The following is a 27,824-nucleotide window of genomic DNA, read 5'->3' on the forward strand; positions in this document are numbered from 1 at the left end:
TCAAATTACACAAGGTGGCAGTGGGTACACTCATACACTTAGTAGCACAGGGCTGTTTGGGATGCACTCTGATTCTAACCACTGAAGGCCACAGTGTGCATGTTTAAACACATGTACAGAACATGTTGTAATGGACTCCTATTGTAAACACACAGGTTTACAGTTAGGTACATCTTACCTGTCAGTATATACGCACATCATACTGGTTTACCACCTGATACCTGTATGTGGCTTGTAAATGATATATCTGTGTCTGTGCTGTGTTATACACATGCATACATGTACATGAAGTACTGACATATATAGATTATGTATACTCATTCATGCATGTGTGGACGTGACAGACAATAGGTTACCTGGGTCACACAGGCGGATGCTACCTACAGCATGTGTCACACACCTTGCTGCCCTGAAAGGCATACGTTGATAGCAGGTTGTGGACAGTGGAATTATACGTGGAACAGTGGCATGTTCAAGCATAATGTGTGAGCCACCTTGAGTAATGGTACTGAGGTGCAGTAGTAGTCAAGATTACCTCTCCCAGCTGTGTTAGTAGTTGTCATTATTAGCAGGACTGCTAATCTAAGTATATCTCACATTGGTCATATGCACAAGTTCTGCCGCTGTCCGTCACCTTACATGGTGCATTTGCTACCAAGCACATTAATGCCACACACAGTGATGTCATGGCACGGGTGGCAACTGCTAGACCAAAACAATGAGTCAATGTCCTGCTGTTATTATGAGGTTGTCCAGTGTCTGTCATTCTGGGCTGTCATGACCGAACGACGAGCCTTCAGCACAGAGTACATGCATCCATGTTACACGTGTGTGCGGATAATACCTAGGTCACATTTACCCATATAGCTGAATTCCAAGGCAAATGTCCTACACACAGGTGTAGCACCCTGACACCTACATGACAATTGCATTGGATGCTTATGCTAACCCGTGCTAGATGTGTGGCTTTAGAAATCCATTTGCTCAATGTAGAACCTACAATGGGGAATACTGACACCTGTGCAGTGTGGAACACCTTTCTGAAGGCTCTGTAGTGCACAATTGCACTACCACCATATAGCTCAGATCCAGACATGTGGGCCATAGCAGTGGAATGGACCATTCCAGGTGGTGGTGTACACATATTCGTAAAGGCTACTCACATGTAAAGACCACTACTCTGACATAACGCATCACAGATGAGTCAGGTACAGGTGGCAGTGGCAAATGCTGCATTCTAGGTTGTATCCTCATATACATCCACCATCATGTTCCCAGGCTGCCAACATACAATCATATGTGGTATGACATAGTATGGTTGACCACCAGATAACCCTCAATTGGTGGAATGTACCTAGGCCTAAATCAACTGTGCAAAGTACCCATGTTCAGACACAGCTGCATAATGTGTTATGCAATGCAATAATACCACTGTTTGTAACCAGCTCAGTTGTACACTTACCAGGGTCCCTCAGATGTTGTCAGCATTAACATGGTCGACTGTTGCTGTACACCAGTAAACAACACCCTCATGGTTGGATATGACCTAACCATACCTGCCCTGGATATGTACACCCCACACTCATACAACATAAATGACATTACCATAGCTTTCATTTACCTTTCTACATACAGGTGGCTACAGTCATTACACACATGCACATGGCAGATAGCATGCTAACAGTACAAAAGGTTTGATATCTATGTTGACAGAGGTAATATCCTCTACTGGTCACCCATGACACCTATCATATCATACAACACCCCATGTGGCATGTATGTCTTTAGACATGTCCACCTAATGCAATGCCTACAAACATACCAAAATAACAGGACCATAGGACCTACACAAGGCCTGTATTGACAGACTCAGGAAAATCCAGCTCTGCTCTGTATGCTCCTGAGTAGTCACAGGTGATATGTTCATGACATGTACAGCCATATGTGGCCACAGCTCCTACATATATCCCATGTCAATAATTGCAAGCCATGCATGCTGTGTGCTGTCTGGACATTAGCCTTAGTACCACAATAGCCAGTACATGCTGGGGTGAGATGTTTACAAGCCACAGACCTCACACATGCTTGAATGAGTGCACTGCCTAGCTCTAACAGAGCACATTGCTGGCACTCTTCCAGTACACATGAGGTGTGTTTGGCAAATATGATGTGCTCACTGTTGACCATTACAATGCCCTGCCTCCACCATGGCACTGTCAAAGTAAGAGTTCATAGCAGCATGACATGGAATAATGTGTGTCACACTGATATGTGCTGTTGTAATATATGTACACATGGCTACTCAGTGAAAGTGGTGGTGTCCTACCGGTACATGAATACAACATCCTGTTAACATGTACTCCCTGGGGTGTGATCTGTTGTTACATAGCCTACTGATGGACTCACCTCCCCACATACACTCATTGCACTGTAGTATCCCTGCCGATGTCCTCGATCTTAGGCCACTCCAACTACATGTGCATGTGCAATCTCTGTGGCGCATCTTGTAATTGTGTAGTACTATAATGATGATATGCACATAGGCAGAGGTTCTCATCCGAACACTGGCAACTGTGTGTGTGTGTGTGTGTGTGTCAGAGTGTGTGTTACTGTGTCTGTGAATCCCTGAGTGTGTGGGTATGTCTGTGTTTGCATGCTGTCATGGCAGTGGGTATTACTGCTTCCCAATGAGAAGCCACTATTTCCACTGGCCTTTACCTTTGTCTTCTGGCATACCACTCTTTTACCAACTCCATGCTCCAGGTATCTATACCTGTGATGTCACCCACTATGGATGTGACATCTCTGAACACAGTAGCTTACTACACAGCTATCATGCTCTTAGATCATTAGAACAGTAAACATAATTGAAACATGGGAGAATATAACTGTGATGTGGAAGCTACAACGTGCATGCAGGTATTGTCATACTGACCTGTGGGTAGTTAACATGTACATATGGGACTCCTGCAAACACCAACATCCCCCGGCACATGCAACTACACCTGAAAGAGGAAGGCAGAACATCAGGATCAACATGCTGTTAGTGTTGTTACACATGACACATACTGTCAAACGTACAAAATGCATTCGACAACTGCAGTACATGGTATGTCTGCTGCCTGCCAACACTACTCAACAATATTAATCTACAATTGTCCACCTAGTATGTTCACCCTGTGCATCAGACCATATGAACATGTCCTTACACCGATGGTGTGGATGACAGGGATGCAGCACAGGCATCATCATGTGCACAGGGTGATAATGTTTGCCAGAGGCCTAGGCTGTGCCATTGGATGACATCTTGCGGGTGCGTTAGGGCCTGTGATATCATTGGTCATGTGTGGATGTTATGCGTGTGTGTTGAGGTGCCCTACATTTGTTTCCAGTGTGTGTGTATGCATGTACACAGGTCTGGCATGTGGCTGGCCTACACAGGGGTAATACTGACAGCTGCAGACTGTACAAGGCAGGTTTCACAGTTCACAATGTCTGGCTATGGCCACAAGACCTGCACTTGTCAGGGCTTGCACTGGCACTACTAGGCAGAGGTCCAGATTGGGTACCATCTGATGACACATGTCCACTGGATTTGTGTCCCTGTTGGGACCATCCAGGACCACATGCACTTGGCCTGCTGTGCCCTGGTGTGGACTGCACAGCACCAGCTGCACTGCTGCTGCTACCCCCACTATGGGAGCAGGCATGTGCAGTAGCATGTTCACGTAGACCTTCAACAGGTGATGTAGCTGACCTACGTCCATGTGCCTGATGCCTCACTCCCACCAGATGTTCCAGCACAGACATTCCACGCTCGAGGATTGACATGCCATGGTCAAGGACTCCCATCATATCACCTAATCATCTATCCAGAATATCTGCAAGATGACGGTGAGCATTTTCAAGTACCTGAATGTTGTCAGTTAATGAACAGACAGGAGCCATCTGATGCCTCAGACCTTCTCTGTTGTGCCCTTCAGCATGTGCCTGTGCCTCCATTACAGCCCAAAACATGCATCTGGTGACTCCAGCTGATGTGCTTGGTCTCGCAGGGGCATGTTGGCCAGTGGTCCTCCTACAAGCAGCGCTGGGCACATGCCTGTGTGGGACATCACCAGTCTGTTGACTGGGATCATGGTGTGCAAGCACACCTTCCATAGTCACCACACTTCCCTGTTCAATGCTACCACCCGCCAACTGTCCTTCCTTTATGGCCAGTGGTGATGGGGTATGTGCAGGCAGGGGAACTGTGTGCGAGGATGAGGGGGAGACAGGTGGAATGGTAACCAATGGCACAGATTCAGACGCTGACAACCCTGCCTGTGCCTCAATCATACTATCATCGTCACTGCTAGAGTCTGTGGGAACACTAACATCAGGTGGACCACAGGAGGGTAATGCACATACATCAACACTTGTGAGGGGAAGACAAGAACTGTACATTACAAGTTATACCAGACACACACACACACACACACACACACACACACACACACACACACACGTGCGCGCGCGCGCACGCACAGACAGACACACACAGACAGACAGACACACAGATACACAGACACACACAGACACATAGACACACACAGACAGACAGATACCCACAGACCCACAGAAATCCCACCCCTTCAATTATTTAAATTTATTGGCCATCCTACAGTATTTCATAGTACCAAAATATAAAAGTGACCACCCCTTTCAATCCATCTTGCTGTTTTAAAAATAGTAACTCTCCACTAAACCTTAACTTTTTAAACAGGTAAAACTCAAGTTACCTACTTTCACATCTAACTTCTGTAGTGCACACTGCAGTGCATTCTTTTCAATCTTACCTTTAAGCATCCCTGTGACTAGCACTTTCTCTAATACCTGCTGGAAAGCACTAGGAAGCCTTAAACTCATACAAACACTGAACTCTCCTTGTTAACAAGGAGAAATTAATAGTAGGCACTAAACAGCCTATAATTGCAAAAGTACCTTGCTAAGTAAACAGCTCCTATACTTTACAAAGAAAAAAAAAGCCCCAAACCAAGCATGTCCAAGGGTCAGCTTCCGGTGATTTCTCCTGTCCACCTGGTGAATCTGGGCATACTGGGGCAATGCAGCAATTGCCTCATGTACACAGACAACCCTCTCCTCCTACCACCCAACACTACAACCTGTGAGAGATGCACTTACATAGCCAAAATGGAAGCAAAGCTCTCTCCACCCAAGATTGTGCTAAACAGTCAAGAGGAGAAGGTTAACACCCACACTACATCTCAAACAACACATAGCCCTTCTAAACCCGCACCACCAACACTCACATATAGCAACACTAAATCCACATATGCAGAGGCCCTTAACTGTAACCTGCCCAAGCAACAAAGACCTCTGAAGCTGAAACGCAAACAAACACCAATCACAACCAATGTGTCACATAGTTCACAACACCAGTGTGCCACCCAGCAACAGCCCCTAAGGCAAGACAATGTACCTAACACTTTAGTCATAGGTGACTCTATAGTCCGGCACACTGATGTCCCTCTCACCAGGTTGAATAAGGAGAAAATTACAGTCAGCTGCCTGTCGGGTGCCAGGATCCGCCACATAGCATGCACTCAAGTCACTCCACAACAAGTACAAATATGACTCTGTCATTGTCCATGTTGGAGTGAATGACTTGAGATACCTCCCTGGACTACATGAAAAGAGACATGGAAGAGCTCTCGGATCATGTGGCCCAGGCAGGTATGACCTAGCCCTGAGTAGCATCCTGCCTTCACCCAGAATGATACCACAATATAAGGATAAAATGATTGACTTCAACAATTGGCTAAGCTTATGGTGTCATTCAAAGGGGATCCAGTATCTGTCTGCCTGGGATGACATGATTGACAGACCACGATGCTTTGCCAGAGATGGTCTGCACCTGTCACCCTGGGATTCAGGTTACTGGCTAAGGCTCTTGCCACCCCTATAGTGCCTTTTTAGGCAAACTTCAAAGGACAAAACCACCACCGTAACAGGTACAAGCATGCAAAATCTGAAGGTAATGCTACTCAATGCTAGAAGTCTAAACCTCAAAATGCACTCTCAAGGCACTCCTAAAAATGGAGAACATCGATATATGTGCAGTAACTAAGACCTGGTTCAAGGCTTCAGAGAGCACCCCTGCAATACTAGGCTACAACTCTTACCACACTTTTCTGCCACCAAACCAGGACCGAAACACTAAAGGTGGAGGAGTGTCAATATTCACCAAGGATATTCACACCACCAGGCTAGTTGGCCAACACAATGTGTCTGAAATTCTCCAAGTGCAACTAACACTAGGTAAGACTGCAATCCAAATTGTAGCTTGCTACAGATCCCCCACCATACCCCAAGATTCTCACTACACCTTTCTAAACATACTGGAAAATATTAAGATAGAACCAAACACCCTAATACTGGGTGATTTTAACTACCCTGCCATTAACTGGGAAAACTACTCATGTCCCAACACCTTTGCGCAATGGTTCTTGGAATTCATAAATTCCAATGCCCTGGATCAACTAATCCATAGTCCCACCAGGGGCTCCAATATCCTAGACTTGGTCATTACCAACATGGGAAATCAATGCTCCATACCTATGGTCACCCCCTCGTTAGTCAGGTCTGACCATAAGCTAATCACCCTTAACATCCACATCCCACCCCCACCCCCCAGTAAAGAAACTACCATAAAAAATTTCTCCAAAGCCAACTTCATGCTACTCAAGTCAGAAGTGACAAACTTCATAACACCCATGCAGATGAGAACTGAAAGTTCAACTGCTGAATCCTACACTAAGGCACTGTACGAGCACATCCACTCATGCATGAATCGTGCCATCCCAAATAGAACCAAAATGCTCTCATCCAAAAAAAGGAAGCCAATCTGGTGGTCCCCTGCCATAAACAAACTTTACAACAAAAGGAAGAAAATTTGCAGAAAAGAGGAAAATCACAGGATGCAAAAAACTCCCTTACTGGCCTCAGTAAGAAACTTAGATGCCTCATAAAATCCTCCAAAGCTAGTTACGAAAATAAAATTGCCAAAGATTCCAAAGACAACCACAAAGCATTCTATAACTATGTCAAGAATCTAAATGGCAATGCTCAGATCTGCACTGAGCTAAAACAGAATGGCATTAAATATACTGATCCAAAGGATATTGCCAATATCCTGGCAGATCGATTCAGTGCCAACTTCACCCCCCTCTCACCCCCTAAATGGCCCATCTCAATACCGGAAGATTGCCAAATTCCAGTAATAACGGCCACACAGGTACAAAATGCACTCTCTAAAGCCAAGAATACAGCATCCATGGGACCAGATGACATCCCGGGCTGTGTACTACATGAACTACAATATGAACTGGCACCTCACCTAAGTGTCATGTTTAATCATAGCCTCACCTCAGGTTTCGTGCCCACTGAGTGGCGCAGAGCTACAGTTATCCCAATCCACAAGGGGGGATCCACCTTGGATCCCGGAAACTACCGTCCCATCAGTCTGACAAGCCTTATCTGCAAGGCCATGGAGCGTATTATCATAGAACTTATAAACAAAGACATTGGCAACCTTCAAACACTGGACTCCACCCAGTTTGGGTTTGTGAAGGGCCGATCTTGTCTCCTGAACCTGATTGACTTCTTTGAATCAGTCTCCAGAGCCATGGACAAGGGTAAGGTGGTCCACACAGCCTATCTAGACCTTGCCAAGGCCTTTGACACCATCCCCCACTCTGGAATCATATATAAACTTACTAAGTTGAGCATTAATCCCTATGTCACCCAATGGGTTGCTAAATGGCTTACTGATAGAACCCATACTGTAAAAGTAGCCGACTCCAAATCCAGCTCCAGACAAGTGACAAGTGGAGTACCTCAGGGTTCAGTCCTGGGGCCGCTCTTGTTTGGCATCTACTTCTCTGAAGTACAGGTCAACACTAAGGGACTCTGGCTAACAAAGTTTGCAGATGACTGCAAACTGGGAGCCATTATTGAATCCCCAAATGATGTGGATACTCTACAAAAGGGCCTTACAGAAACAGATGCTTGGTGCCAGAGCCATGGGCTCAAGCTCAATGCCAAGAAATGTATTGTTATCCCTTTGGGAAAAACATGTATCCATGAATTACCATATAGGTGGCAGTACACTAAACACAGAAAGTGTGATAAGAGACTTAGGGACACAGGTGGACAGTGGTCTCACCTTCGATAACCACATCGCCACAACAGTCAGGAAATCCTTCTATGTGGCACACCTCATCACGAAGGGCTTTTCATCCAGAAAAAGGAGGTCATTGTCCCACTGTACTCATCCCTCATTAGACCCATTATAGAATACAACGCCCCATTTGGTATGTACCTCTCAAGACATCTGCAACAACTGGAAAGGCCTCAGAAATACCTCACTAAAAGAATCACAGGCCTAAAGCAGATGCCCCACGCTGACCGCCTTAAAAACTCCAGCTATACTCTGTCATATCGTCTACTCAGAGGCGATCTCTGCTTAACATACAAGGCCATGTCAAACCCAGAGCTGTTGGACATGCTACACTTAAGAAATCCCAATCCCTCAGAGCTACATGCTCCAGGGATCTAAACCTTGTCATCACAATAAACAAAACATGCTGGAGGGATAGGTTCCTGACCCAGAGACTCCCCAGACTCTGGAATAGATTGCCCATACATGTCAAGCAGAGTGCCTCTTTGGACCTCTTCAAGAGGAACCTTGACGATTGGATGGGAGAAAGGAAATTCACCCCAGGGATCACGTCAGTCGCCTTGCTAGACAGGGCTCCAGGAAAGTAAATAATGTGGGAAGAAATAGCCAGGGAATTGTTATGGCTAGGCTTGTATAGGCCCTAGGGCTGATAGCCTAGTACCAACCTATGAACCTATGAACCTATGAACACACACACACACACAGACAGACAGACAGACACAGACAGACACAGACAGACACACCTAGACAGACACACACACACAGACCGACAGTCAGACACACAGATGGACACACAGACAGACACACAGAGAGACACACACAGACAGACACACACTGACACACACAGACACACACTGACACACACACAGACACACACACCCAGATGGACACACAGACAGACAGACAGACACACAGATAGACACACACAGACACACACAGACAGACACACACTGACACACACTGACACACATGCTACATGCAGGTGATATGGCAGATGGCAATCAGCTTAGACAAGTATAGTTTCAGCTTAGGTAGTTATAGTGGTACTTATCATACATCCCTGAGTTGCACACAACAGCATGCATTTGTTATAGCAGACGGCATGCACCTTATTGTAGTGGTGGTTAGCATACATACCTGTATTGCACCATTTGTGTTAGTAGCCTATGCCCCAAACCTGTAACACAATGCATGCACTTTTCGCCATTGCACTGCACTGCCATGATGTGTGCAACATACACCATATGTTAACAGACCATCGCTGACCTTTGCCCATCTGCCACTGATGCTCTGTGTTGGTCACCACCCCTATGTGTGAGGACATGAGCTGTAGGGTATGTTGACTGCATACTATGTTTGCCTAAGCCCTAGCTTGCATATCTCCCCCAAAGCAGTACATGTCTCTTCAACATTATTCCTCCTACCCCTGAGCTGAGTGTAGACATTGTGCATATGGCTGTACACACATGTTTGACATGGCTGTCCCTACTTTGCAATGGTGCCACAGACCAGCACAGGTTTACAGTACAACGGCCTGCTGTGTGGTATATGACCTTGCCAATCACATGTAGTATGACATGTCTTCTGCTGACATGTTGAATGACATGCATACATGTGTAACACAATGGTGTCCTTTCCAATCAACAGTATGGTAATGGTGTCCCAATGCAGGGGCGTATTATACTAACATGGGCCTTCAGCTGATGCAATGTTGTCTGTCCACTCTACAAATATGCAGGGACATACTGCACATTGAGCTGATGTGCATAGCCATTGCAGGGCATCATGTGTATTCACAATTGCTATATAATGTGAACTACTGACACAGTTCATAGCCATGACTATGTTCACATACAATACATATCTAATGTGAAATGTGACCCACATCACCGAGGTGTATACACAATAAACCCTAATGTGGAATGTGTGACACAGGTCACAGAAGAGCATACAGATTACACCCCTGCACATCTGCAACCATATTACTGATACCTGGCAACTATGCCCACACATGGCTAACTTACACATACTCTATTTCCCACATGCCATCTGTGTAACTCACACACATGAGAAGCATGCATGACAGTGATGTCTGACACCAGCAAGGTGAATGTACTGCATCTGTGGCTTGATGTGGATGTATGTGTATGTTGTGCAACACATGTATGTATTTGGATAATGTATAGGTAAATGCTTCCATGTCGTGACACACTCCAGATGTTCAAGACATGTTATGCGGTGGTTACATGTTATGCCTACACAAGCTGTGCACAGGCCTGTATGATGTTTAGTGTTTCACATCTGCAATATCACCATTACACAAAGGACATAGCTGTATTGTGTCAAGCCAATGTACAACAGAGTGTACACACATGTACTTCACTTCTCCTGTGTGTGTTGCTTCATGTCTCTGGCCATCCTCCATGGCCATGTGTACACATGTTCAGTCCAATGGTTGCGATGGCCATCTTATTTCACATGTCAGTGTTATCCCATATGACATACACCCATAGATGTCATATGCTCCACTGAGGACAGGGTTATTCAAACAAAGGGTGGTATGTATGGGATGTGAGACATGTTTTGCAGGATAGTTGAGCAGTGTTGCAGTCAGCCCACTACATGTCATGGACATTTCTGATAGCACATGACATTGTGTGACATTCATAGCAAGGGTATACTCCACAAGGTATAATGCTGATACGTAGTACCTGTCCCTACAGTGGAACACACCTCCACCATTGTGTTCACTGTTGTCCACACATCTGGCAATGACAGTTTGGAAGGTTTAGTGCAGATGTTTCATATAGTCTTCAATTGTTTCACATAGGTAAACAGTGTGATGCATTTCAGGTCTGACCAGTGTCCATTAATAGGACCACCATACATTATGTGTACATGTGTTATGGCAGATAGCATGCTATTAATATGTTCTGTGCATTATCAGGCCTGGTAAATAATAACAATCTCACCTGACACAGGCTGCTGTCACTGCAAAATGCCAGAGGTACCTAAACAGGAGTGTCACAGCAGTAAGATCATTATCCACACGTGTGATAGCTACAGGGTGCAATGTCCATGTTAGCACATAATCCAGTACAATACATTATACTATGGAGTATGCACATCTGTGCATACAGAGAGTAGCAGACTATAGTATGTGGCATGTGTGCATACATGCCTTGCATATGATGTTACATTACATATTGTACAGTAACACATGTAACTATGTGATATATAGTTGTGTTTTATGTGCAGTAGTGACTTACCAGGCAACTCCAGGCTCCATGATTGAGAGACACCCACCTCCATAATACCAGCTAAAGCTTTTGGATGGAGGTCTGCAGGTGTCCCCAGGTTGGCCAGTAGCTCCTCGGTATGTGTGAGTGGGGGCTGGGTGAGTGGCCCCCACCTGCTGCACCTTGTTCCCTGGCAATTGCATTAACATGCTGTTTCATCCATCTTATCAGGTCAGTGCAGTGTCAGCGCACCTGCTGATAGGTGCAATTGTGACTGCCAACATCATTTACCCTCCTGCAGAGTTCCTCCCACAGGGCATCCTGCTGCTGTGCATCCTGTGGAACATGGCTGAAGAGCATTGTATAGTTGTCGAGGAGGTATGGGATGAGGACCTCATCCTCCAAGTGGCTGTATGGTGGCAGTCTGCTATGTGGCATACCTGGAAGACATAACAATGGAGACAGATCACAGTAACTCACAGAGAAGTACAGCAGTACAGCTGAACATACATGTGTATCGCATTTATTAAGATTACAAGTACGTCTTTGTAAATCTACATGACACTAACACCACTGACATGTATAGGTCACACACATTTGACACCCACTGGTGATGTGATGTTATCGCCATATATGTGTGTGTCATGTGATGACATTGCTTATACACCATGTGGAAGTTGTCTTGATGTGGGCATGTCTGTTTGCCTGTAGTGGTGTCTTTACCTATCAGCACATGCCTGGATGTGTTCACATTAATGCAATCGACCTTAATGCTGTATTTATGCCACATATATAGTCATACATAGCCATTAGGGACATGACCTGTGACCCTGCAGACTTGCAAGCATGCATATGTTTTGCCATATACATCTACATGGCACTGTACAGCTGTGCAGCATCCTGCCATGTATTGCCTGTTTTGCACATGTGTAACACATGGGACAATAGCTAGTCTGTTGGTATTTGCAGGGTTGGATATCAACTATAGCATATATGGTCATAGTGATCTAGTAGGCTATATGACCTGGGCAATTTATGAGCCTAGGCAGACAGGTTACCTAGCTGTAGGCAACAGACAGGTAAGTTTTAGTGGCCAGTTCTAGCAGTGCCACAGAACTGATACACATGGTTACTTATATATATGGCATGTGGTCATCACACCATGTCACAGAGAGGAGCGATGTGCAGCTTCAATGGACAGGGATGCATAGTATGGCAAGAGTATGTTAAGTGTATGGGACAGGGATCTGTCAGGCATGTTGTGATCCTTGTACTAGAAAGGTGGATGTCCATGATGTATGTGTTTATTTCGGATCAGGATGTGTTAAGTGTAGCATGTCCAACACCTCTGGGATGGGCATGGCTTTATTCAGGGTAGGCTGCATGATACATAGTGCAGCTAGGGATTGTGAAGGGCAGTGTAGACCATCTACACTTGGGCAATAACCCTTAAATGAAACATATGATCTATTATGGGTCACATGGGTGTTGAGTATGGCTGAGCAGTTATCTCTATACTCCTGGATGGCACCCTGTCATGATTAGGGGTGCCACATATGACTACCTGTCTTTTGTGGTGATGTAACTATCAAAAGGAAGTACTGTCCGGCTGCATCCCATACACACAGTTGCCATTATGTTGACCACTGCCTTGGTGGTAGTTAATGGATACAGTGTTTGTAACATAGGGGATGACAATGCAATACTTAGCTGTCAGATTGTGGCCATACATCACACACCACACATCTGACACACTAAGGCCTTTCTGTATGTTGAACATAGCACACAATGAGTCATCTATTGCTCCTAGTTCATAGTCATTTGCAAACATCAATAGGCTGATGCCTTCTGTGTTAGTCTATGTGGTAAAGATAACAAAGAGGGGGGAGTACCAGGAATGACCCCTGTATTACTGTGGCTGGCACTGGTTTGATGTGTGTGTATTCGTCAGACATTTTCTGTAGTGTGGGTTCTGCCAGCAGTCCAGTTGCTAACCACTGCTGTGACATAGGAATATACACCGAGTTTACTGAGTGTAGCTGGAACACAATATGGGTGATGGTGTCCTACGACCTGGCAAGGTCATGATATGCAGTGTTAATCAACCCTACTGTCATCTACATTTGTGCCGAGTACAAGAATTATGTTGACCACGGTTCATGGTCGTACAGACCATACTCAGCAGGGTAGTTGTGCACTATGTCCCATTATCAATGGTGTCACCCCCTTTGTGGGGTGTGATAACTTGCTGTGTACCATTCAGTGTGTACACAGCCTGACATGGAGCTATGATTGAACATGATGTGTATGTGGATAGCTGAATGTTCTTACATTTGTGTAGAATGCACCCTGGGATGTTGACAGGTCCCATAAAAGGTGTATGTATGGCTTTACTGACTGCAGCTTGTATCTGCATAGTCGTTAGTACAGGGGCCCTGTAGTGTACATGGATATATTACTAAGTGTACCTGGTGGAGGTGGGGGGGAGGTGGGAGTGGGTTTAGGTTCACCAAAGACCCTATCTGGATGAATGGGTACTATTTCTGTAGGTGCAGTACTTCCCATGCCATAGTGCTGTGCAGCATGGCAGATCTTGTCATTGCCATTACGATTAATGACACAGCTATAGAATGCTCTGTGTTTGGCCTCATAATATGTGGCTGATTAGTTTCACAGTAGTTTTGCGTGGTTTTATATGGTGTATCTGCATCTTACTGAGGCTGACCAGGGATCACCTACACTCATGTGTGTTCACTCTTGCAACAGTCACTACCTTCTGTGGTACAGTTTAAAGCATGGTACCACCAGTTGGCCTACTTGTATGTGTTGGGTTCAATCCTGGTTCTGTTTCAATAGCACAATCACTGCACATATGTGACTGCTTAAGCTTCATTTGTGTAGGATTCAGCATTTGCACATGCATTGCACATCTGCATGGGTGCCATGGCACTCACCACTCTGCTCTTAGGAAACATAACATTGGCATTGGAGACTAACTATGTGTAGCATACTGTCAGCCCTGTTTGTGTGACTACTTTGATCCAGGTCAGTGGGGTCGATGGAATGCAACATGCATTGAACGCAGATGTGGTACATGAGGAGTCCTCCCAGTTCATACTGGAATAGTTGAGAGTGGCCATTATTATGGTTCTCTCTCAGACCTAATCTTCCCCATAGTCCGCGGCCTGGTGTGTGATCTGTCTCAAGGTGCATTTTGAATTCCACTTTGGCACAAAGGTAGTTGCTCAGCATAATGCATCTGATGTTATGCAAGTGTAATTAGTGTGGCGGTGTACATATCCTTCAGGAATATGGACACACCTGTGGCCCGTGTGTTCCAATAAAGGATAATGGACAAGAGGTGAGGTATGTGTTATAACATGGTCATGCAGGTGTGCTCTCTGAAGCTTTGAAACATGCCTCAGCCACTGCACAGATATGTTCTCCATGTTAGAGATTGACATATGTGTGTCCATATAGTGTTTCTGACATGTATCATTGTGTAGCGAGACCTGCAGTTTATTGCTTGGCTGTCCTTGCAACAGCAGTGGACCCTCACTTGAACCGTGCATGATGAAGGCACTATAGGGGAAGCGTGAGCCCTAGGCAGTATCCAGATTCCCAGGGGTGACAGGTGCAAGGCCTGTCTAGAAAAGCATCATGGTCTGTCAACTATGTTATCCCAGGATGACAGATACTGGATACCCTGTGACATGTACCACGACACTAGACAATTGTGGAATACAATGCTTTTGTCCCTGTACTGCATTATTATTCTGGCCAATGGCAGAATGCTACCCAGGCCTTGGGACATACCTGCATGGGCTACAAGACCTGACAGTTCCTGCATGTGTTTCCATGCAGTCCAGGCTACTGCATCACAGGTCCTGCACAACAACATGGAATATGCCAGAGCCATGTGTAAAGCTCAGAAAGTGGTCTGAGTGTATGAGTATGTGGCTAATCATGGCAGACAGGCAGCTGACAGTATGTATGCCCTCATATAGGTCGGTGTGTACCATAGTGCTAGAGTTTGCATTCACAAATGAGTACTGTTGGGCATGTTTCCAGTCATGTGTTCATTGGTATGGCACAATTACGTAAACTATGTCATACAGTTTGTGTATTTTGGTGTCTGTCTCATCCTGCTTGGGGGTTCACTTGTTTGGCCAGATACTTAGACACGTCTGTGAATGTGTGTGATTTCTGGTAATTTGTGTGGGTGTCCTTACTGTATTCTGGTAAGGGGATGTGTTGGTTGTGTTGATGAGCTGCATGTGTTAACCTACACCTCATGACTGCCCAGTCCAGTCATGGCTGTAGACTGGGCTGCCTTCCAGCTTACCCCTGTAGCTGCATCCCAAACAATGTGTGGGGCGTGATGTTAGGTGGGTCTGTCAGTGTAAATGGCATAGCGATTACATTCTCCCAGGATGACCACATACACAAAGCTGACATTAGGAAACACCAGTAGCTGACTAGTGGACATGCCCATATGAGCAGTCAGTACTACAAGTACCAAGTACCGTATTTACTTTACGTATTACCTATGAAGATGTTTTAGACAGTGATGCTCACATGTAAATATTTGTGTTATGGACATGACAACACTGGCTATTACGGAAACATTGTAGCTACCTTTAGCAGCAATCCTCCTCTGAGGAGCACATCACATCCTGTTAGTTGATTACAGGTGAAGCAAGTGTCTACAGGTCTGTTTCCTTCTCTGGGTATATACTCACATATCCACCAGGACCATGAGCTCTGTTGGGCACAGACACCCACTCTCCAAACAGAGTCATGTATCAATAGCTCTGATGCCACTATCAACAAGATCAGGATATAATCAGATAGTGTGAGCCATCACCTATGACGCAGCTATTACTCATGGGCAGCTGTCTCCTACATCTTACACTCCTACTGTAGATGTTACACTGGAGTTAAAGATGATATGCAACCTGCTTCATTACCAGTAATGTGCACTACCTTACGTACAGTATGTGCAGGTGGCTGTTATGTTGGCAATGAGAGGTTGGGCTACACAAACCTGGTAGTTCCACCAGTGTGTCTGTACTCTCAATATCCACTCTATGTAGGTGTGCATATAGCCATTTGGCCCAGCTCTGTAACAAGGGTCACTACACATTTGCATAACATGTACACATGCACAGCTGTTATTGCTTGCAAATGATAGTAGAGAGGTGGATATTACATGTGTTATGTGCATGGATAGTTACCTGGCTGTTCCAATTATCTTTCCTATCATGCTGCTAACCTGTCAGATGAATACTAATGCTATGTATCCTGTCACTGAGTATTGTAATTGCCAATAGACATAACTACTGTTTGCATAACATAACAGAACTGCTATGTAGAATAGAATACAGATCTGCCTAGACTACTGTACATTACACAGTTATTGGCACAATATCCCACAATGCACACCATATCTGCTCGGTAAGCCCACCTTTAACATGTTCATCTTACTTATACACCCATACATATGTCGACTGTTACAATATATCGACATATACTATCCCCCTGTTATAGCACATACTTGTTGGACCAATCCTGACAATGACAGTGGCTGGAAGCGAATTGGTGGGTTCCAAGCCCATATCATCCCTTGTGGTGTATGCGGAGTTTGCCTTGTGACCTACAGCAGTACACACATAGAATACTACAAGCATTACTACTGCTCAACAATACATCGCTACAAGATAGCTATTTCCACTATATGCATTGATTACAATCTAACCTATATTATTAGACAAAGAAATGCCTCTAACAATACACCTACCTATAGGACCCTACGTAATCTCAAATGTTTCAACCCTATACAATTTAGAACTGAACTAAGTGCTTGCAATTGGAACCAACTAAAGACACTTCCTCTTGAAGAAGCTGTGCAATACTTCAATACTACATTCCTAACTATTCTAGATAATCATGCCCCATCACGCACTATCCGAATTAAATCTAAACCTGCCCCCTGGTTATCTAAAGATACAAGACAAAAAATGTTACTTAGAAACAAAGCTTGGATAAAATGGTGAACTAGCAAATCTTCTGTAGACCAACAGACCTTTAGATACCTAAGAAACAGTACAAAAAAAGCTATCTTCTCTGATAAAAGAAGTTATTATAGTAATCTCCAGCAAGCTAATCACAATAACCCTCAAAAATTCTGGTCAACCCTAAATAGGCTTCTACACCCTGGTCAGACTACCACTCCATCCCATACCAGATCTGAAAAGAATTCCACCCTTGATACTGCCAATACTTTCAACTCTTTCTTTATTGATACTATTAATTCTTTGGCCTCTCACCTCTCTAGTGACTATACTAGTATCCCCGACCCTGCATCCTCCAGACTACCAATCTTTAGGCTACAACCCATCTCCACTGCCTTTATACAAAAATGTATCCACAAACTTAAACCCTGCACCCCCTCGGCTGACCAACTCCCATCTGAATTCCTTCAAAAAGCAGCCCCTGAAATTGCCTATCCCATATCTATTCTCATTAACAGAACCATAAATGAAGAAGCCATACCTGACATTTGGAAAATCTCTCATATCATACCCTTGCACAAAGGAGGTAACTCCTATGAACTCTCTAATTATAGGCCCATAGCTCTCTTGTCCCTTATAGCAAAGATCATGGAAAAATGTGTACATCATCAGTTAATGGACCACTTAATAAAGAACAACATTCTCACTAACTGTCAACATGGAATTAGGCCTTTTCACAGCACAACCACCGCTCTCCTCACCTTTACAGACCATATTAATAAGAATCGTAATAACAACATCCTGTCTTCAGCTCTCTTTATTGACCTGTCTAAGGCCTTTGATATGGTTAACCACTCCATTCTCTTGAAAATTCTTGAATCTCTCTCCTTAGAATCTAAGGCTGTCCACTGGTTTAGTTCCTATCTTACAAACAGGAAACAAGCCGTTCTTTGGGATAACAAACTCTCATCCCTTCTCCCTATCTCACTTGGGGTCCCCCAAGGTTCTATTCTTGGACCACTTCTTTTCTCCCTCTTTATAAATGACTTACAAGCAGCGATTCCCCAGGCCACTTGTATACAATACGCTGACGACTCCACATTAATTTGCTCTGCTAAATCCATCACTGAACTTCAAATCAATACTCAAGCTGTTTTCTCCAAAGTTGAAACCTGGTTCTCAAAATGATGCCTACTTCTAAATGCTAAAAAAAACAAACTCTTACTCTTTAAGCCTACTACCAGATCCCCTACATTAGACTTTACTATTCTATCTAACAATGGAACTACTATATCACCTGACCTTACTACCAAACTACTAGGTGTCACGATTGACAACAACCTCACCTTTGATTGTCATATCAATAATACCATTAAATCTGTAAACAGAAAACTCGGCTCTCTATAGAATTAAAACTTTCTTAACCTCTTCAGCCAAAGCTACCCTTGCCCACTCTCATCTAATTTCTACTCTTCTCTATGCTTCACCTATCTATACTAACCTCAAGAAAAATATTCTCTCTAAACTATCTACCACGTACAATAATATAGCTAGATTTGTTACTGGTAAACCTTTCAGAACGCACCACTGTCTGAATTTGCAGCAACTGAACTGGCTTGAACTATCAAACATGTTGCTTCTTTCCCAACTCACATTTGTCCATAGAGCTTTTTACCAACCTCACAACACACCTGTACTCTCCAACCTCTTCACCCCCTACTCTAATCTAAACTCCCTCCGTTCATCTAGCAAACTGCTAGTTACCTTAACCAAATCTAAAAACCTAGCAGGTGATTCCCTGTTTTCAAATACCATTGGAAAACACTGGAATCAACTTCCTTCTGAACTTACTTCCATTGCTTCCACTGTTTTGTTTAAACAAAAACTCAGAATTTACCTTAAAAGCCACTGGATGTGTCCCTGCTCTAATCCTGACTAAAGTAATTTCCATCTATTAATCTCTCGTTTCTCTCCCTACTTTTCTGTCCCTCCTGCATCCTCCCTTACCTTTCTTTTTCTACCTTACAGACTCCTCCTCATCATCTTTCATCTTTATGGCCCTGAATCTCTCTCTAGCTAGTATATGTCTATTTATATCTGCTCTCTCTCTATTGTTGCTTCTCTTTCCTTAATCTTATACTCCCTCCTCTTGGTACTAAAACATGTTAGAATGTTCAACATTATGTTTACTTAGATTCGCTAAAAAGTTAAGTCCTGTTCTTTCTGTTAACTTATGACATTTCCTTTTCCATGTTCTATCACTTTCTTTTCCTGTTTTTAGATATAGGAAATAATGTGTATTATGTCTTTTGTCCTCATGATGTATCTCCTTTTGTCTATATGTGGAGCTTTTCTCCCCGGGCCTCTGCTGAAAATGGAAAAATATCCAGTTGGACTAGCCCAGTCAACAAATGTAAACTAAAAAATAAATAAATAAATAAAATTACACTGTAATTCTTACAGTACAGATACTACATACACAGACATACTACATGTTATACATACCATCTTAGTAATCGGAGGTGTTATTAACTGGTGTAATACTCATTTTCGGCTCGTCTTTCAGTGTTTTGTACTGTCCTACAGGTAGATACAGATGGTCTGAATGTGTGACAAGGCAACGTTTTATAGTTACAGATCAGTAACATGTGCTATTCCGAGGACCAATTGGTGTTCCGAAGTAGCTAATTACATGCACATCAGCTGCAGTGCTACTGCCTTAGCCAATACCATGGCTACAGTGGAGTATAGTCAAGTAATCCACTTGGGCGTTGTCTCTTAGCTTTACTTGTGAGGAAGACAGCGTGGAAGTTTCTTTGGAATCTATTGCAACAGCTGTATGGAGACGAACAGTGATATATTGTGTGTAATGCCTAGAGGAGTTGGTCTAAATGTGAGTACTGCTGTCATATTTCTGAACATTGCTACTTGTGCAGGGTTTGTCTGTACCTATTACTTCTGCATATGTTTCAGTCTAGCCAGGTTGTTTGACCAGCTCAAGGCTGCATAGCTATGCATATAATGTTAGGGGGCTTACAGTGTGCCTACCAGAAATATTTAGTTTGGTGTTACTGTGTATCATACTGTGCTAATAATCAGTACTCGGTAAAACTTCCTGGTGTACGAACCTTTCAGTCCTCTGAAATAGGATTAGTTCATACAAACCCTGTTACATCAGCAGCTGTTTAATGGTATAATGGCAACTATTTCACATAGTGCCATGTGAGTGTGTCTGTGTCCAGGTTTGTTAAGGTTTCAGCAGATGTTGTACAGTAGTTGCATAATTGGTTATGGTATGACAGTATGCACTGATGTAATTATTTTGGTTGTGGGGTAGATGTTGGTGGGTGTACATAGCACATGCAGGTGTGTAGGAACCCCTTTCATACAACATCTATATGCGTTTGGGTGTTCATTCTCTATGTGAACACCTATCCCTTAGTGGACTAAAACTATGGTAATTGCAGGCTGATTCATTAAGGCACTGTTACATGCTTCCTGTATAGCATGCAGGTACTGTTAGTCCTTGAATCCTTTTGGCAATACATTGGAATGTAACAAAGATTTGCATAATGAAAGCTGTCTGTGTAATTCTGTCATGGATATTTGCAGTCATTGTAGTTGTGTTGGTGACTGTGTCCATAAAACATATTTGCAATAGTGTATTGGCATATACTCTTCATATGTTATGTTCATATTGTTTGGGAGGGCGGAATGTGTGATTGCTATGGTCCATGTTATACTCAGATATGACCACTCTGAATGCTGTCTACAGACATGTATGTATGTGTGTGTATATGTATGTATATATATATATATATATATATATATATATATATATATATATATATATATATATATATATATATATATATATATATATGGGTCTACTTTAAATAACCAAACCGACACTTCACCGACACGCAGAAGACCGAGACGAAAGGACCGAAAAGCAAGTTGATCGAAAAGGTGATTTGCCGACAGCCGAAAGACCGACAAGGGCAACATGTGAACGTGACTCGGTAAGTGTGCGATAGTGACGGATTTAGGAGCGGTCAGGCAAGTGTGCGATATTGAGGGATTTTGGGTTAGGGTGTGGGAAAGGTGAGTGTGTGGTAGTGTCGGAGTTAGGGATTCTGGGTTAGGGTGTGGGAAAGGTGAGTGTGCGGTAGTGTCGGAGTTAGGGTTCGGGTAAGGTAAGTGTGTGATAGTGACGGACTGTAGTTTAGGGACTGGTTAAGTAAGTTAGGTTTAGAGTGCGGGTAGGGTGAGTGTGCGATAGTGACGGGCTTTATGTTTTAGGGTGGGTTAAGTGAGTTATGGTTAGGGTGCAGGTAGGTTAAGTGTGCGATAGTGACAGTCTTTAGGTTTAGGGGTGGATTAAGTGAGTTAGGGTTAGGGTGCGGGTAGGGTAAGTGTGCGGTAGTGTCGGACCTTAGGGTTAGGGTTTGGGTTAAGGTTAGTGGATATGTCATTGTGTGTAATGTGTAGTTTACGTTTTTTGTGTCGGTGTAATGGTGCTCGGTTTTGTGAGTTGTCGGTGTTGTGTGTTTTCGGTTATTTGGGGTTGGTGTTTTGTGTGTCGGTGAAGTGTCGGTTCAGTTATTTAAAGTAGACCCATATATATATATATATATATATATATATATATATATATATATATGAGCATACACATTTAATTGGGTACATGGTGGGTTGTCTTATTTCAACACATTCCTCCCTTTTGTGTTTTAACCTGTCTGCATACAAACTGGAATAGGTACATCCCAGGTAGCTTAGTGTTAGGTTACTCTGAGGATGGAGTACATGGTTGAGGGTTCTAATCCTGGAAGGTGTTATTATTTTACCTCTCAGAGTAGTCACTGGTAGGGAAAGGGTGAATAACGTACATTTACGCGGTTGTGAGCAGGTTTGCCCGTGGTCTGCGCGACGTTAAACAATGGTCAGGTGTGTGAAGTGCTTCTCCATTTACAGTGTTTCAGCGCCACTTACCTTCGTCAAACCCGCTTACAACTGCTTAAGAGAACTTTAATCCACCTGCATCCAAAAGCCCTTATTCTGGCCCTCAAAATAACCTAACAGACCTTGCAGGTCTTGAACCCGGGAACATGAACAACACAGTCACTGACTTTACTACTAAGGCATCTGAGATATGCACGAATGTTATGGTGTTTAGAAAATACATTGTACTACAGACATTCCTTGCTACTGAAAAAAAATGTGACAGTCAGTTGGTGTACATATGTCTAATACATGTTAATGCTCATATGTTTGTGAAAGAAGGTGTTGCAATGTGACATGACAGGGTGTATTATGAATGAGTAAGGGTCTTACTTTGTGTCCTTTTTATATTGTCCCCATACTCCATGTATGCCCCTCCAGTTCACTTATTGGACATCCAACCCAGGCCCTCCTTGATGCATGATTGCATTACCCATCATTCCTCCCCCACCCCAATCTTCAAATACACAACAACCACCCCATTCTATGGTGAATTAGGTTAATATTAATTGTTATAATACCAGAGCTGCATGTGTTTTGTGAACACTCCAATTCCTTTGGAGTACTTTTGTGTCACGAAGTGTGTTCATAGATGTTTATATATATGGCTATTGATGTAACTGTATAACATATATATAATATATATATGTATTATATATATATCTATGTGCAGACATCACTGACACATGTATATATATATATATATATATATATATATATGTGTGTGTGTGTGCAGACATCACAGACACACACACACACACATATATATATATATATATATATATATATATATAAATATATATATATATATATATATATATATATATATATATATATATATATATATATATATATATATATTCTGTATTAGTTTGTAACAGTAATACATATATATATATATATATATATATATATATATATATATATATAAACAATGGTCAGGTGTGTGAAGTGCTTCTCCATTTACAGTGTTTCAGCACCACTTACCTTCGTCAAACCCGCTTACAACTGCTTAAGAGAACTTTAATCCACCTGCATCCAAAAGCCCTTATTCTGGCCCTCAAAATAACCTAACAGACCTTGCAGGTCTTGAACCCGGGAACATGAACAACACAGTCACTGACTTTACTACTAAGGCATCTGAGATATGCACGAATGTTATGGTGTTTAGAAAATACATTGTACTATAGACATTCCTTGCTACTGAAAAAAATGTGACAGTCAGTTGGTGTACATATGTCTAATACATGTTAATGCTCATATGTTTGTGAAAGAAGGTGTTGCAATGTGACATGACAGGGTGTATTATGAATGAGTAAGGGTCTTACTTTGTGTCCTTTTTATATTGTCCCCATACTCCATGTATGCCCCTCCAGTTCACTTATTGGACATCCAACCCAGGCCCTCCTTGATGCATGATTGCATTACCCATCATTCCTCCCCCACCCCAATCTTCAAATACACAACAACCACCCCATTCTATGGTGAATTAGGTTAATATTAATTGTTATAATACCAGAGCTGCATGTGTTTTGTGAACACTCCAATTCCTTTGGAGTACTTTTGTGTCACGAAGTGTGTTCATAGATGTTTATATATATGGCTATTGATGTAACTGTATAACATATATATAATATATATATGTATTATATATATATCTATGTGCAGACATCACTGACACATGTGTATATATATATATATATATATATATATATATATATATATATATATATATATATATATATATATATATATATATGTGTGTGTGTGCAGACAGCACAGACACACACATATATATATATATATATATATATATATATATATATATATATATATATATATATATATATATATATATATATATATATATATATATATATATATATATTCTGTATTAGTTTGTAACAGTAATACATTTGTAGACTGGAATGTGTTGGTTCACAACCTACAGTACATTACAATGTACTGTACATATGTACACAAAGTCACTGTCCCATTTGTGATCATTACAGTGAAATGCATATGGTATAAGGTGTAGTCTCAAGACTATGAAACATGTGTACACCTCGGATGGCTTAGTGGTACATCCCATCACTATAGTGTGCATGGTCCAGGGTTCGACACCTGCGATACTTTACAAATGTTTTTTACTGCAGAATAAGTCTCATTTAAGCACTTGTAAGCATGTTTAAAAGCATTTCTGTGACATTATAGCAGCAGTTAAACACAGTTAAACAAACTTTGTAACGTATAACCTGTGCGCGCTAACACGGCCACATCCACTAACTACTCCGGATATATACATGTCAGTGATGTAACAGTTCACTATGTGCTGACATAACATTACATTCTCTGTTGACTTGCACTCTCCTGCACACATGGGTTTATATGGGTGATTCAAATGTTTATTATACAGACGATTACTACCTATATATGCAAGCTGTGGTTAAGGTATACTTTTGCACACGATAAACATCCCAGCCATTATTGGGATTGTAACCTCAAATGCACAAATACTATGCGGATGCTGTAATCATTACACTGTTGACATTAACTTTGCTTCCGCCTATTTCCTATTTAGATCATTTCTATGAGTAAGCTAGGCTAAGCAAAGGGCGAGAGCCCCCAAACTCACTGAGCTTCACGTACTCTTGAAATAACAACATATGACAAATGTACTGTGAGACAATACATTACATTTCTAACTACATTAGGCATAGCCCCTCACTGACACACTTCAAGGGAAATGTTGTTGTGTGAATGGGTAGCAGACTATACACCTCTGGGATCATGTGTCCCAGAACCATACAGCCAGGGGGTGGGGGGAGCCTGTCCAGTTTGATAGCTGCAAGACCTGTTGGGGGAATTGAATGGTGTTGAATTGCCACATTAACATGCCCTCTTTAGATCACTAAGTGTCCCTATCACCCTCAACAACCCAGGTCTTCAACAGTTTCCAACAACTCTGCCTGGAATTGCTTCATTGGCTATGCTTGACAGAGGCTCAATTACTTCATCAATGGTGCGGGGAAGGCCAACACACTGTTGCTATGTTTCTAATTGTCCTTGGGCAGATAGTTAGTAGGCTATCTGTGAACCTCGAACGTGCAGGCCATCACAGCCATAATATGTGAATAAACATACCTTCAGATCACAATATACAGTGAGAACTCACTATGTAGTCAGGAAACAGTTGAGTACAACAAGAACATACAGAACACTGATACTTAGTCACTTCAAAAGCCTATCTTGGAAGCTAGAAGACTTGTATAAGTTTAAGGCTTTCTATAGCTTACCAGTAGTTACCAACAGGGAAGATGAAAAACAAGCACAGATGGGGAACATGCATGCCATGATACCATTCCAGCCTATGTGTCAGCCTTACACTGTAGAATACTGGCCTTATTTAGGAGAGTCTCGAAGGTGAATACCAGCTCCGTAAATAGTACAATAGCAGATTCAATGAGGATTATGCTACATAACACTAGGGTTGTGATGGCAACATGCATGCACTCACAGCACTCCTCAGGATGGACAACATCAACATCTGTGCATTAACTGAAATCTGTCTTAAGGCTCCTGAGAGCACAGTAGCACTACCAGACTACAACCCATACCACACATTTCAGCCACAGAACATGGACTGACAGACATGGAGGGGCTGTATCCATATTCATCGAGGATACCTACACCTTCAAGTTAGTGGGGCAGCATGATATCTCTGTGATCATCCATGTGCAGCTAACATCAGCCACAACTGCAATGTGGAATGTGGCTGCACCATCCATGACCCAGGACCTCCACTCCACCTACCAGAGACAGTGGAGAACACAACAGTCCTAACACACACCCTGGCATTGGTCGATGTCAACTACCATACCATTAACTGGGAAACGTACTCCAGCACTCACTTCCAGGACCAGCGCTTCCTGTAATGTATCACCTCATATGCCCTGTATCAGGTGGTAACCTCCCTAATGTGGAGTGGAAACTACTAGATGTGGTCATCACCAACATGGGCAACAGGTGCACCACAGCGGAGGTTAACCAGTCACTGGTTAGATATGACCATGAACTATTCACTGTTTCCACACCCTAGCATCTCCCACACCCACAGATACCACAGTGTATACCTTTCCTACAGCTAAATTTACACTAATAGTGACAGGGGTGGGGGGTTTCACAGCCCCCACGCTAAGGGTAAACACTGCTCAAGATACAGACAGATTTACAAATGCAGTCTATAAGCACCTACACGGATGTATGGATCATGCCATCACTGGTAAATGAAGACTCACTCCTAGACAAGGACACCGGTCTGGTGGACCTCTGCAATAAACAGGCTATACTACAGAAGTAGGACAGTGTTCCAGACACACAGCAAATCCCACTAAGGGCAGACATCCATGACCACTATTAGTATGATACGTAGGTCCCTCATGACATCATCCAAGGCTAACATCAACAGGAGAATACGCTAGGATTTGAAAGATAACCACAGAGCCTTCTTTGGCTATGTCAAGGATCTACGTGGTGACACACAGATTTTCACTGTGCTGGTGAAATATAGCACAAAATATGCTGACCCTACTGATATTGCCAACATCCTTGCAGATACATTCGCTGCATACTTCACCCCCTAAAGAGCCCACAACACTACCCAAAAGGTACAGTATCCCAATCATCAGAGACACACAGGTGGAAATGGCCCTCTCTAACAGCAGAACACAGCATCAATGGAGGCAGATGTTGACCCAGACTAAATCTTGCAAACTGTACAAGACAACCTGCCCCCCACCTAATTAAGCATTCCTACCTCAGCCTCTCCACAGGCTACATGCCCATACAATAGCATGTGGCAACGGTTATTCCACTCCATCAAGGTGAAATCACAACTGACCATAGTAACTACCACCCCATAAGCCTGACTATGCTGGTCTGCAATGGTGTGGTTTGCATCCTCATGGCACTCATTAACAATGACATTGGTAACCTTCCAACATGTGACACAACCCAGGTCAGCTTGGTTGAGTACAGTTCATGCCTACTGTACCTGTTTGACATTTTACATACAGTCACCAAGACGTTAGATGATGGGGGAGGTGGTTCACACATACTACCTGGACTTCACCAAGGCTTTTGACACAATGCCCCACTCAGGTATTATTGATAAACACACCAGCCTGTACATTCACCCATACATCACAGGTTGGGTTGCCAACGGGCTTACACACAGAACCCACATGGTAAGACTAGCGGTCTCCAGGTCCAATTCTTGAACAGTCATGATTGGTGCCCCACAGGTCTCAGCCCTGGGAGCCCTACTGT

The sequence above is a fragment of the Protopterus annectens genome, chromosome 4.part0 (assembly GCF_019279795.1).
Source record: "Protopterus annectens isolate FY-2018-M chromosome 4.part0, PAN1.0, whole genome shotgun sequence".
Lineage (NCBI taxonomy): Eukaryota > Metazoa > Chordata > Ceratodontiformes > Protopteridae > Protopterus > Protopterus annectens.